We start from the raw sequence: 15323 nt of genomic DNA on the forward strand, positions 1-15323 counted from the left end.
AGATAGGATATTACTATTATGAAAAGTATACATATCCACACCCAAAGTATCAAATATACCTATTCTCGCACATCATTAATAGAAATCGGACTACAGTCCAGGGCTGGATAAAACATGACAAGCTTCAATCAGGCAGTTAGTGAGTGAGTTGGGTTTAACGCCTCGTCGCAGGGTATTCCAGTTATATCACGGCGTGTCAGCTTAATGTGGGAGGAAAGACCGAAGTGATGCAGGTCTCAGACATTTACCACTTTGGTGAAACCCACGAGCATGGGTATGGTGTTGACAAACCTAGAAACATAATCGGGGCAAACCGACATTCGAACCCACAATCATAGTTGTCTTGCTTGCCAAAGGGGCGCAACTCTGTACAGCGAATTGCAGTGCCTAAGGCAGTGATAGCATGCTACATATTCTACAAACATGCAGGTTTGGGAAACATAATTAGTTTGGTGTTTTCCAGTCTCCGCTGCAATTGCCATGGACCTGTAAGGAAGCATCAGAGTGAGACTGTCAGTCGCCTCTTACGACAAGCATGGGTTGCTGAAGACCAATTCTAACCCGGATCTTCGGGTTTGAATTTAACGATAAGGGTCGGATTGTTAGTGTAATGGTTGAATGTATAAATATATGATCGATTGTTAATTAGCGTATTGGTTGAAATTAATACATATAGGATTGATTATTAGCTTTTGTTTTGATTGAATTTAAAGATAAGTGAACGATTGTTAATTAGTTTATTGAATCAATTTAATAACAACCTCATTTGTTTTTCGTGTGTTGGTTGAAATAAACGATAAGTGGCCGCTTGTTACTACACAAGCAGTTTACTTCATACAGGACATTGTCTGTCATGGTTAATCATGGTTACAATAGGTTTCGGACGACGGATGTCGTACAGATGGTCAGTGGTAACGTCAAGTTCGATATCTGTTATGACCACCACGTGCCTGCATAACCGCAGGGCAACGTCTAGGCATTGGTTGTATTTGTCTCTGAATTCTGGCCTGGGGAATCCTTCTCCATTCCTCGAGCAGTGTTTGAGCCAGTTCATGAAGTGTTGCAGCCTGTGGTTGACTCTGTTGTGGACGTCGGCCGAGTACTTCCCAAAGATGCTCAGTTGACGATCTGGATAGCCAAGAAGAACATTTACGTGTAATTGGCCAGGAAGACTCCCTTGACGCGAACCATGTGCGGCCTGGCGTTGCCATGTTGGAAAATCTCATGTTGGACGTCAATTGCAGGAAGGTGTTGCTACAAAATGTCGTCCCTGAAACGTCAAGTCGTCAGACTACCCTGCACGTAAACAAGATTCCTGCGTTGAGTGTAGGATATTGCCACCCACACTTCCTCCACCATTTTTTTCCACTTGACGTGCACAAGTACGGCAAAACGTCCGTTAACACGAACTCGGCCATCACGTCTTTGAAAGAGACGGTGTGATTCACCACTAAACCATATTCGTCTGCAGTGTCTCAGACTCCAGATCTGAACGTTGGTACACCAACGAACGCGTTGAAGGCAGCGATGACGTCGTAAGATGAAGCCAAAGTAAGGTCTCCTGACTCTCAATCCAACCTGGCGAAGACGATTCCGTACAGTCTGGGCGCATATCCTTCGTATCCTGGCACGTTGACAGCTGTGTGTTCGGCCGTGACAGTCCGATCACGTAAATGCAGCACCCGGATGTACCGATCTTGGGCGGGTGTAGTGACTCGTGGTCGGCCGGAATGTGGACAGTCATTGGTTGACCCAGCGTGTTGAAATCGTACAAGGAGACCTGAAATTGTCTGGTTGACATAAAGACGATGTCTGAGTCTCTCTAGCTTGAAGTCGGCGTTTGGCGGTATTGCCTGTTGCAGAGTCAGGTCGTGGCATAATTACGTTCGATCAAAATTGCAAACCTGTACGTTTTCTATGATTTGCACGTGTGAAACGCTTAAGGTTTGCGTTTGGGCGACATGTTTTAGAAATTTGTGAACAACGCACCCAAAGTGAAAATTTCAAAACCAAATGGCATAATTTCCTGTACCAAATACTCACCTCCGTAAATATAGATGATCCATGGCGTATTTCAACAATTTTGAGGCCATTTTGGTGAAACAAACAATATTCATTGTAATACAATCGGGTATGCGGGGGTTTTTTTTGGAGAGTATATTGGAATCATATTATGTGTTTTCTACATACAGGGGCATATAAATGTACATGCATATAGGATTACACGTTGAATGGTGATCTTAAGGCCTGGTAGCAGTCTTAGAGAATCTTGGCTCTGGATATTGATGATGTGTTTTGGCGATTGTGCTGATGGTGAGTTTGGGTGAATATTTCTACATGAAATGAAGTTGCGTTTTTGTGCTGCAAATCAGATGAATCATTTTAGTAATCAATTGTTGATTTGACGGCGGTTTGGGTGGACCTGGTCAACTGACTGTGTTTTGAAAAAATGCTTAAACTATGTATTTAAAGCCGCATTGAGCATTATTCCTGCTATATCACGGCCTATCAGCTTGGTATGATGAAAGCCCAATATCACGCAGGTTGAGACCTGCGTGATATTGGGCTTTCATCACATATCATTAAACGTTTACGAACCGGGATTCGAACGCTCGAAAATAGGTTTGTGGTACGCCTAATAGACATAATCCCACCTTAGCGTAAGTCCTGACCAAAATGAGTGAGTGAGTTTGATTTTACGCCGCTTTTAGCAATATTCCAGCAATATCACAGCGGGGCACACCAGAAATTGGCTTCACACATTGTACCCATGTCGGGAATCGAACCCGGGTCTTCGGCGTGACGAGCGAACGCTTTAACCACTAGGCTACCCGACCGCCCCTGGCCGAATTGAATATAGGCTAGTAGTGTGCACAACCACCAGTGTTTTAAGTGATGGTGCAAATCCTTCTTTGGCATCATCCAGGAAGCTGAGGTACCGGAAGTTCCAATGATCCCCAGCGAGGTGGCCTAGCTTTGGTTACTGGTGGGCTATAGCCCGTGTTTTAAACTGTATACATTATATTGTTATGTCCAAATATGTTTGACAAATTTGTTTTTAAATATAACTTTATATTCATGACTCACTTGTGTATATCAAATGTTCTCGTCGCTATAGGGCGACGTTAAATTTTAACTCACTCACTCACTCACTCACTCACTCACTCACTCACTCACTGAAATGAGGACCGGCGCAAAACGACATAACGCGCTGAGTATATCCATATGTTCTTGCTGGCCTGACTGTTCCTGTTTTAGTAGCATGGCTAATAATGTTACTTAAAACTAATTTATATCATAAATGTACAGAATAATCCTCTAAACGACACGTACAAATGTTGCCAGGCTCTGAAAAAAACAGAATATGAGATATGATGACTGCGCTATAATCAATGGCGTTTACAATTCCAGATATTCAACGGAATGAAAAACCAATAAGGGGCACTGTATTATATAAACGGTCTATTGCTAATAGGCAATTCGTCCAGACGTAGCGACACGCACACGGCATCGAACCCAGTTCTTCGGCTTTACAAGCTAACCCATCCATTTACTCTCCGAGACCGACGTTGCTTGACTACACCTGATTAGTGTTTGTGCGCTGTGCATAGGACCACGTGCCACCACATATGTGTACATGTAACAAGACACGTGCTACTGACATAACTCGGCCACGTGTACACGTAACAAGACAAGTGCTACTGACATAACTCGGCCACGTGTACATGTAACAAGACAAGTGCTACTGACATAACTCGGCCACGTGTACATGTGACAAGACAAGTGCTACTGACATAACTCGGCCACGTGTACATGTAACAAGACACGTGCTACTGACATAACTCGGCCACGTGTACATGTAACAAGACACGTGCTACTGACATAACTCGGCCACGTGTACATGAAACAAGACACGTGCTACTGACATAACTCGTGTAATGTAACAAGACACGTGCTACTGATATAACTCGGCCACGTGTACATGTAACAAGACACGTGCTACTGACATAACTCGGCCACGTGTACATGAAACAAGACAAGTGCTACTGACATAACTCGGCCACGTGTACATGTAACAAGACACGTGCTACTAACATAACTCGGCCACGTGTACATGAAACAAGACACGTGTCAGTGACATAAGTCGGCCACGTGTACATATAACAAGAGACGTGCCAGTGACATAACTCTGCCACGTGTACATGAAACAAGACACGTGCTACTAACATAACTCATGTAATGTAACAAGACACGTGCTACTGACATAACTCGGCCACGTGTACATGAAACAAGATACGTGCCGGTTACATAAGTCGGCCACGTGTGCATGTAACAAGACACGTGCTACTGACATAACTCGGCCACGTGTACATGTAACAAGACACGTGCTACTGACATATCAGACATCAGACATCAGACATCGGTAGATAAGTTATTTTTTACATCTGTAGATACAGAATGTCGTACAGTAGCACAATGTATAACAGTTTGGTATGGGCTGATGTCGGTGGCCAAAAACATCTGGCGATCCTGTCACTTTTTCTACATAAACCTATAATTTGCCTTTTTTGTTAGTAAATTAGCTGTGAAGCAGCCATTGTGAGAAATTTTTGCCACGTCCCGTCATTAATTATTCAAACCAATGAGATCTTATCACAATAGCGAATGGCTGATTATTAGGTCATGTTGTAGAGAGGTGTTATGCCACGGGCTGATAATCGTGTTGCTATTTCCGTCTTTCAATCTACATTCCACTATTTACACTGGCAAAGAGAAAAGGCATGCTGTACTTCAGTTCTAGCTACGCTCTCGCTCAATACAACTTCACCCTGGTTCAGTGTCGGAGCACGTCGGATATGTCAGCACCATGACACTGCCAGTGGGTCTCACCAAAGCATGCGTCTCAGATGGACATGAGCTCTCCTTCCACACCCAGCGGACAGCGGCGTTAATACTCACTCACTCACTCACTCACTCATGTGTGAGTGGGACAACACGGAAATAATAAACATTAATACACCACACAAGTAGAAACAAATATACCTTTTATAAATATATAGCTGAGAGTGAGACAACACAGAGAGATATAGACTATATCACACTAGCTGAAATAGTATATACACCCATATACCACAGTGACTAAGACATAGATAACGTGTATACACCCATATACCACACTGATTGAGACATAGATAACGTATATGCACCCGTATACCACACTGATTGAGACATAGATAACGTATATACACCCATGTACCACACTGATTGAGACATAGATAACGTATAAACACCCATATACCACACTGATTGAGACATAGATAACGTATATACACTCATATACCACACTGACTAAGACATGGATAACGTGTATACACCCATATACCACACTGACTAAGACATAGATAACGTATATACACCCATATACCACACTGATTGAGACATAGATAACGTATATACACCCATATACCACACTGATTGAGACATAGATAACGTATATACACCCATATACCACACTGACTAAGACATAGATAATGTATATACACCCATATACCACACTGATTGAGACATAGATAACGTATATACACCCATATACCAAACTGATTGAGACATAGATAACGTATATACAACCAGTAACCACAGTGACTGAGATAAACATAACATATATACGCCAATATACCACACTGAGTGAGACATACATAACATATATACACCAATATACCACACTGACTGAGACATAGATAGTGAGTATACACCAATATACGAGGGGTGTTCATTAAAGATTTCCCCTAAACCACTTAGGGTTATCATATTTGGTTGAAATGATACATGTATCTATGGGTTATGTCTGAATTTGCAGCACCGAACTATTGATCTTACCACTTTTACAGGTGTTATGATCGAGTAGGGTGTGACAATGGAGCCGGTAGAATACCGAGCAGTGATTAGGTTTTTATATTTGAAAGGTCGCACACCAAAAGAAACTTTCGATGAAATGAAAGCAACTTATGGGGAAGATGCCCCATCATATGACGTTGTTAAACACTGGCATCGCCAGTTCAAGTGTGGTCGGACATCTGTGGAAACAGCTGCCATTCCTGGTCGCCCCCATTCAGCCATCGATGAGGACACTATCCATCAAGTGGAGACCGCCATTTTGGCAGACCGACGTATAACTGTTCGCCAGTTAGCACAAGATGTCAAGATCAGTGTAGGGTCTGTGGAAAAAATCATCCATGACAATTCGAACATGCATAAGGTGTCTGCACGATGGATTCCCAGGTTGCTCACATCTTTCCAAAAGCAGGAACGAGTCAATGGCTCAAAGGATCTTTTGGACATGTGCCAAAAAAAACAGGCAAACCTTTTTGACAGACTTATCACACAGGATGGAACATGGGTCCATCACTATGATCCTGAGACTAAAGTTCAGTCGATGCAATGGAAGCATGTGGAGTCACCACCCCCAAAGAAGGCACGTGTCCAACCCTCTGCAGGCAAGGTCATGCTCACGGTGTTTTGGGACCAGCACGGAGTAGTGATGATGGATTTCTTGGCAAAGGGTACCACAATTACAGGAGCTTATTATGCTTCACTGCTGCGGAAATTGCGGGACGCTATCAAGCTTAAGAGGCGTGCCATGCTGACCAAGGGTGTCCGTCTCCTGCAAGACAATGCTCCAGTACACAACTCTCATGTTGCCCAGACAGAAGCGCGGTCCTGTGGCTATGAAATCCTTCCACATCCTCCTTACTCTCCTGACCTTGCACCATCTGACTTCCACCTCTTTCCAACCATGAAGTCATTTTTGAAGGGAAAACGTTTCACAGATGATGAAACACTGATTTCTGAAGTCAAGTCCTGGTTTGAGACGCAAAATGAGGGCTTTTACAAGCGAGGTCTCCATAGTTGCGTAAAACGATGGGAGAAGTGTGTAACTCTTGGTGGTTCCTATGTGGAGAAAGACCAATATCTATGCCAAGTTTCATTCCACTAGGTCCATCGGAAGTGGGTCAGGGGAAATCTTTAATGAACACCCCTCTGATAACGTATATACACCAATATACCACACTGACTGAGACATAGATAAATTACATACACCAATATACCACACTGACTGAGACATAGATAGTGTATATACACCAATGTACCACACTGACAGGCAGATAACATATATACACCAATATACCACACTGACTGAGACATATGATAACGTATATACACCAATATACCACACTGATTGAGACATGTGATAACGTATATACACCAATATACCACACCGACTGAGACATACATAACGTATATACACCCATATACCACACTGATTGAGACATAGATAACGTATATACACCAGTATACCACACTGACTGAGACATACATAACGTATATACACCAGTATACCACACTGACGGAGACACTGAGGTATAGCACAGAAGGCACAACAGCCGATGGCATTATGTCCACAGTGAATGAACAACCACATCCCTCATTCATCATCGACTGGTGTGCGACAGGGGAATCAACTGGCGGGGAGTGGTCACTCTCCACATTAATCCGTTTTGACAGCTATCCCCAAACGACAGCTGCATGACGTCACTGTCAGGGTCACAGGTTCGATCCTCACAAAACTCAGGGGAGTTTTAGCTGTTTTTTAGGCTATGTTTTAAGAGTTGCAGCCTTGGAAATATTGATAAATACTTACCATCAATGCGTATGTGAGACCAGAGTGATCCCCAGATGAAATAAAATTCCGATAACATATTAAGGAATGGAAAGCAGACATGTATACCGTATCATGAAATAAACGCCCAATGCTACAATACTTTTTCACATTCTCAAGTGACGCTTTTATATTTGGCGTATTGGAGTTCATTTGTTTGGGCAAACATTATCTTATAATCAAGCAAAACTCAAAATGCATTTGATGTATAGACATTTTTATTCTTTTAGCTGCAGTTTTGTCGGCTTAAGGGTAATGGAAGTGTTCAAAGCATTCTAATGAATTATGAATCGACTAATGTCATTGTTAGAAGTACGTTGTTGTGGCGATTCCTTGCGATGAACAGTAGATGGGGGTTTCTGAAGATGTCACAGTATCATCACTGTCTCGGTTGGTTCGCCGTATGACGTCGAAGCCTTTGTGCAGTCTGGGGGCATCCCATCTGGTACGGGGGGCTGCTGAATCTATTGTCACAATGCTACATTTGTTGGTTTGGGTTGTTGTGGCTGTTCCGTGTCTGCCGTAAGTGTTACATACATAGGTATTTGGTTTGAAACAATTTACTACCGCTGTACCCACTTGACCCCACCGCCCCATTTGTCTACAGAGATACATGACTTGTATAATGTTATCAGTGTTATTATCAACATGAATCTGTCTGTATTCACAATACCGAGACAGCAGTTTGTACTGCTATATCATCCTCGATAGCCCAGTGTATTTTATCTCCTTACTATTATGATAAATACCCTTGACCATTCACAACCTCGTCCGGAAGTTGCGTATTCGATTACTTCAAAAATGGTGACATGACTTGTAATGGGAGTATAGCTTATAATGTAGGCGCTACTTGTAATAGGCTTTTTATATTGAGCATATTTCCACACCAAACAGGGGCATGATCAAAGCGCTGTTATTACCCGTCACTGGATTAGTGTGCACTCAAAAATCATTCTCTTCTCCCTGGGGAGTATACAACCCAAGCTGTCTGTGAGGCACTGGAAGGCTAACAACCACATTACCATCTCATCCTACCGGGTACCCATTCACTGCTAGGTGAACTGAGGCGCATTTCGAACAAAGTCACTTGAGTTACATGTGCGTCTGTGTGGGACAAGACCGAAGCCCTAGAAACTCTCTGGGGCCAAACTGCCGAAACACCGTCACCACACCACGAACTCTCCACGACCAAATTGGCTTCACCTGATTTTGTGATTTGTGATCACGTGACACCACGTAATGGAAGAGTGAGTGAGTAAGTATGGTTTTACGCCGCTTTTAGCAATATTCCAGCAATATCACGGCGGGGGACACCAGAAATTGGCTTCACACATTGTACCCATGTCGGGAATCGAACCCGGGTTTTCGGCGTGACGAGCGAACGCTTTAACCACTAGGCTACCCGACCGCCCCCGTAATGGAAGAGTGTGGGAGGTTGCAATGACATCAACTACTTGGCAACTCCCTGAAAAGTGATCTATATGTGCCTCATTGTTATTTAAAGTGAATATTGTGGAAATATAGATCAACTAGACAAACGACTACAGAAATCCAATCATAAAGAAATTTGTGAAGGTCAGTTGGTTGGTTGAATCAATACTGAATTGACTAAATGTTTTGACAAAACAACAAACATGTTATTGACACAGATATGTTTATTTCATGTACGTATTGTTGCAAACCTTCACACTTCCACCACCTGAAGCTAAACAGCTTGTTGTCCACATGTCATGCTGTGTTGTATTGTATCTATTAACACTGCCAATGGCCATAAACCACTAAGGACAAGTCAAGGATGGGTCATGCCATCGTCAAATTCACATTAACACTGAATCATAATCCCACAATAGCTTCAGGGGGGGGCCCTTATCTAAAGTAGGAAACAGATTAGTAGCTCATCATAGCAAACAGAAAAATAATAATAATAATAATAATGAAGATGCGATTATTATTATTATTATTATTATTCATTGTCCGGAAGATGCATCCAGACATAGGTGGTTTCCTATTACGGTACACCCACAGAAATATATAGACAATCAACAGTCTTGATTGATTCTTGGGATTACTATAGCATTTGCTTTTGAATTCAAATTGTTCAAGTTTAACAAAAACTAACATGGATACCATGGTTAATACCCAAGCTAAAAGTAACTTCTCATAAGTAAAAATAATAGAGTCTGGACCAGACACTCCAGTGATTGACATCATGAGCATCGATCCTCGCAACTGGGATACGAAGACATGCATCAACCAAGTCAGCGAGCTTGACCACCCTATCCCGGTAGTCACCTCTGACAAGCATAGTCGCTCTAAACTAATGCAAAAGGTCATCAGAAGACATGTTTCCTAAACATCTACCACCTGTGGACAAACATCACTTGCATCTCTGGAATCCTGTTTAACATGTACGCTTTGACAGCTATTACAAAAATAGTATTTATTCTATGTACAAATATTGTGGAGGGTTACAATGTAGCACACACTAAGTAACTTCTATATACAGACGATAAAGTAGCCGCTAACATCAGTGTCACCCTCCACAGGATAATTATATTAATAGTATTTGTATGTATTACCTAGGTATACGGGATATTATTCCAGGTGTAAATGTTCAATGGTCATAACAGTATTGACTGGCATTTGATTGGCGAGTAAAGACGCACTGTTTCTGAATAACTAACACCTACTCATAGTACACCAAATATACTCATCACCAAAAGAAACGGAAAGCATCACCAAAAGAAACGGAAAGCAAAGAAACATATTGAGAAGTATGTACGTTGAAAAGGGATGTGTACCAATTAGTAACAAAACTAAGAATCAGTCAAATGTTACCACAGTGTTTTTATTCAGATAACAAAATGCGTCATGTCATTTCCAAACTGTACAAGCTAATCCTGCACGAGTCAAATGGTACATCTCAAGTCATGGATCTTTGACATCACCTGTGATGCGTTCATGAGCATCGGTTCACCTAATATCTCTTGATTATGAATAAGTCTTCATATATTAACCAACATGTATGGTATTCGTGTTTCTTTTGGCGGTGATAATATATAGTCAACAATAGCTTCATGACTTTCTCTTGCATCAAGTAGTGATGTTCTCAAAGTCGATTAAACTAAAATTAAAATAAATCTTGTGTAATAAAGACATTCTGTGCAACAGGCCGCCTCTTCCTTGCAAATTCAAGTGTACCATATTTCCTCTAATAAGCACAATGAAGTTAACTATTTCAGCGATCAGCCGCCCACCACTAGCTTGCTTATCATTTCAGGGTCAATGTGAGTGAGTGAGTGAGTATGGTTTTACGCCACTTTTAGCAATATTTCAGCAATATCAAAGCAGGGGACACCAGAAATGGGTTTCATACATAGTTCCAAATATTGGCGAATCAAACTCAGGCCTGAGAAAACGCTTTAACCACTAGGCTATCTCACTGCTCCTCAGGATAAATGTGCTTGGTTGGGGCCATTATTATTGTACATGACTTTCTCTATGTTAAACGTACTTACTCAGTGCTTATTAGAGACCTGGAGCCTTCCAACAAAACTACAATGAACCACAAATAAGGTTTGAACCAGTTGTAAATGGACATCCCAGGACTTCTAGTTCTGGTGGCAATATATCCCATTGTATGCTGGGAACTATTGTCAGGATATTAGTTACCACGGACAACCAGCAATAGTCCCCAATAGACAATGAATACGTATACACCGGGCTAACACGAGGCAAAGTGATTTCTTACATTAAATCTGCTTATACCATAGCACTTATTAGAGTTAATACCTTAAGTCTGTCTGCAAAATATTAGGTGTTGTTCAGGGTAGAGATCTTCTTTGTCTACTAATCCCAGGACACATCCAGTACACCATCACCCTCCTGATCAACACCACAGCGACACCGAGTTACATCAACAACACTATTACATCATACATTGGCAACGGCTATTAAGTACCACCTAGTTTACACAATGGGGAATAAAAAAGAGTTTTTCAGATGTATTGTTATTATTATTATTTATTCATGAAAGGATCACCGTTGCCTTTATGACCATATGAAGCACAATACAACATGAAATGCCTGTCAATTGTCACGACTGTGAGCCAATCATTAGTGAAACAGGTATTCTAAACCTGGGCAATATAACACATGTTATATAGATAGATTAACAACAGCATTTGGGCCTGATATCAGGTGAAGGTTGTTTGTACTCTTGTCAACAGTAGTGTCTCCAAGTCAACAATATTCTACGGCCTGTGAAATCATTATCACAGGTAGCAGGATTTGATTATCACATTTATCTTGAACCATATGGTAATACAAGTTAACAGAAACTATCACTATTACAGGGTTTTACCTTTGATATAACACATATACTACACAAAAGAAGTTAAAGAACACCCAATTCTTTCATGTTACTCTAGTTATTGCATAAGAGATTAACTCTAGTAATGTGAAAGAACTGGGTGTTCCTTAACTTCTTTTGTGTAGTACATGTATATGACAGTTTAAGTCATGAACAACATCCGGGCCCACTTGCACAAAGCGATCTTAGCGCTAAGATGATTGTAACTCCAATACTTTAGCATAGGCTTACAATAGTCTTAGCGCTAAGATTGCTTTGTGCAAGTGGGCCCTGGACTTTATACATTAGGTCACAATAAAAATCAATCAATAAAATGTACAATGATTTACAACTGACACCATGATGTTTGTTCTGATGCGGTTTTATGGCAGGACCAAAACAAAAGTAAAGTAAACAAAGACAACAGCAAACCAGACAGAAAAACCTGCATAGCACTTTTATCATAAAAAGACATAAAAACGCAAATAGCACGATGAGCTTTTCCCATTTTGGGATAAGCACTTGTCATAATAACAAACGCAGCACTTTTCTCATAAATAAACATAAAACGTCAATAGCACAGTAAGCGTCCCGTTTTGGGCCAAGCCTCAAAATAGAATCCTACGAATTTTTCTATCAAAGACTCTCTATAAAAGTTAAAATCTCAAGGCTTGCCAAAGAGTTGATATATTTGATATCAAAAGACACACAGATGAGATTATATTTATCATCAAAATCATTTTTTAATTTTTTTTAGTTTGTAAACAACACAAATCAGTTTCTTGAATGTAAAAGTACAGCTAACCAGCTTCAGTGGCAGAGAGATTAATGATGTCATTTGATTGTGACATCATTGTCATCAATGACATCACAATGGTCTTCAGAACATTGTGATGTAGTTTCATATCACCGATATGACCAGTGGAAGTTTTGGATGATAAAACACAATAATATGGAGGACAGAGAACTGAGTCAACACAACATAAGCAGATGCATCAATTCTGCCAATAATAAAATTAATTCAAAATATTAAGATATCGTACATCCAATTAACAACAGAGTCAAGAAAGCCCATTAACTGTCTCACTCAGGAGCTTCCAAAGATAACAGGTAAACTTCCATAACAAGCTTATAGCCAGCACATCATTTCAAACACCTTACATCACTATGTATTATATACATAATGCTCAAAATCATAGTATTAAAATTAATATTAAGTATAAGATAAAGTTTCTACTCAATAAGTCGAACCTTGTAAGTAGACAAATGCAAACTATTGAAACCTAATAACATAGTTATACCACTGAACCCAGAGGACAGGTGTCGTGATATGAATACATAAACTATAATGATTGTTTCGAGTTTGATGCTGATGTAGCCCTGAGCATGATAAAAAACAAAGAGATCTTGTTTTCAGCACAGGTACTCCCTTTCAAGCAGACATTCATACAACGTAGTCGGAATAAAAGGAAGTTATTTACATGTTGGAGCATTCACTGTAGGGTATTTGCACTATTTCTAAGATCAGCATTGTCAGCACTATGACACAATCAGTCAGTACTACAACACAATCAGTCAGTACTATGACATAATCAGTCAGTACTATGACATAATCAGTCAGTACAATGACACAATCTGTCAGTGCAATGACACAATCAGTCAGTACTTTGACACAATCAGTCAGTACTATGGCACAATCAGTCAGTACTATGGCACAATCAGTACAATGACACAATCAGTCAGTACAATGGCACAATCAGTCAGTACAATGACAAAATCAGTCAGTACAATGACACAATCAGTCAGCACTATGACACAATCAGTCAGCACTATGACACAATCAGTCAGTGCAATGACACAATCAGTCAGTACAATGACACAATCAGTCAGTACTATGACACAATCAGTCAGTACTATGGCACAATCAGTCAGTACTATGGCACAATCAGTACAATGACACAATCAGTCAGTACTATGACACAATCAGTCAGTACAATGACACAATCAGTCAGTGCTATGACACAATCAGTCAGTACAATGACACAATCAGTCAGTGCTATGACACAGTACAATGACACAATTAGTCAGTACTGTGGCATTATCAGTCAGTACAATGACACAATCAGTCAGTACAATGACACAACATTCAACAAATAATCTTAGTTCTTATAGAAAGGTATACACTTAAATACAAGAGACTAGCGGAGCAATAAGGTCACTCAGTGATGGTGGGTCCCAGACCTGTACCTTGAAACAGGCCAGCTACATCAATCACATATCACATACCTTCTACTCTACCTGACATTACGTGATGAGGAGAGATTGAGCAGCATGTTTGGTACCTTCATTTGAATTGTTAGTTTTCGTCTTACCCGACATCCTGACAAACAGACAATGCAGTTAACAATAACAAAAAACCAGTAGGAGTTTACATTCACATTCAGTTTTTAAACAGATCAAGCCTCTATTTCTATAAACCAAAGTCTAGAAAATACACGACAACCATGTCTGATTTACACACACTGCACTAACTACTACGGACCTAGATTTGAAAGGGCATTAAACTGAAACATACTCTTCACTATGGCTACAAATATGGCCTCAAACTATTTCTTGATTATCTTTATGGTATAAATCTTGCTGCAGTATAAGTACCTATGAATTACTGACTGCATTATATAGTAAGCAACTTGATTCACAGTACTGTGATTATCCCATATCCCCCAAGCAGCCAAGGACGCTATCCTCTATGATGGTTCCTTCAAGGCAAAGCAGAGAGGCAGATAGAGTCTTTGGTAGAAGCAGGGTACACAGGACTAGCTGGGGTGTTAACTGCACGTCCACCCCTGTCAGGCACTCCAATGAGGTTCTGCAACAGAACGGACAAAGAATTCTAGTAACATATTTATGGCAGTCTGAGGGCGGTGTGGTAGCCTAGTGGTTTAAGCACTTGCTTGTCAAGCCAAAGCTGCTGGTTCGAATCCCCACAATGGCACAATATGTGAAGCCCATTTTCTGAGGTGATATTTCTGCAATCTCTTTAAGGTTGAATCAAAGGGAATTCCTCTTTGATATCATAGTGGGAGAGGTTAAAGGTTTCCTGTGAGGAATATAAAGAACAGAATTGGTTCATCTTTTGTTTGTTTATTTGTTTTCTAGTTTAACACCACACTAAGCAGTAATCCAGCTGTATAACAGTGCCAAGTAAATAAGATTGTCCAGACCAGACAATCCTGTGATCGATATTGTGAACAA

At 40.7% G+C, this 15323-nt stretch overlaps 1 protein-coding gene across 5 annotated transcripts in view; it reads right to left on the bottom strand.

Annotated features, from left to right (window-relative positions):
* Positions 1-9357: 9357 nt before the first annotated feature.
* LOC124134281 (cytosolic 10-formyltetrahydrofolate dehydrogenase-like) overlaps positions 9358-15323 on the bottom strand; it is a 57337-nt gene continuing 51371 nt past the window's right edge. For all 5 annotated transcript variants that reach the window (XM_046499026.2, XM_046499033.2, XM_046499018.2 and 2 more), the window contains exon 25: positions 9358-14937. The gene's annotated coding sequence lies outside the window, so the exon portion shown is untranslated. The remainder of the gene's footprint in view (positions 14938-15323) is intronic.

The sequence above is a fragment of the Haliotis rufescens genome, unplaced genomic scaffold (genome assembly GCF_023055435.1).
Source record: "Haliotis rufescens isolate VD_foot unplaced genomic scaffold, xgHalRufe1.0.p SCAF_16, whole genome shotgun sequence".
Taxonomy (NCBI): Eukaryota; Metazoa; Mollusca; class Gastropoda; order Lepetellida; family Haliotidae; genus Haliotis; species Haliotis rufescens.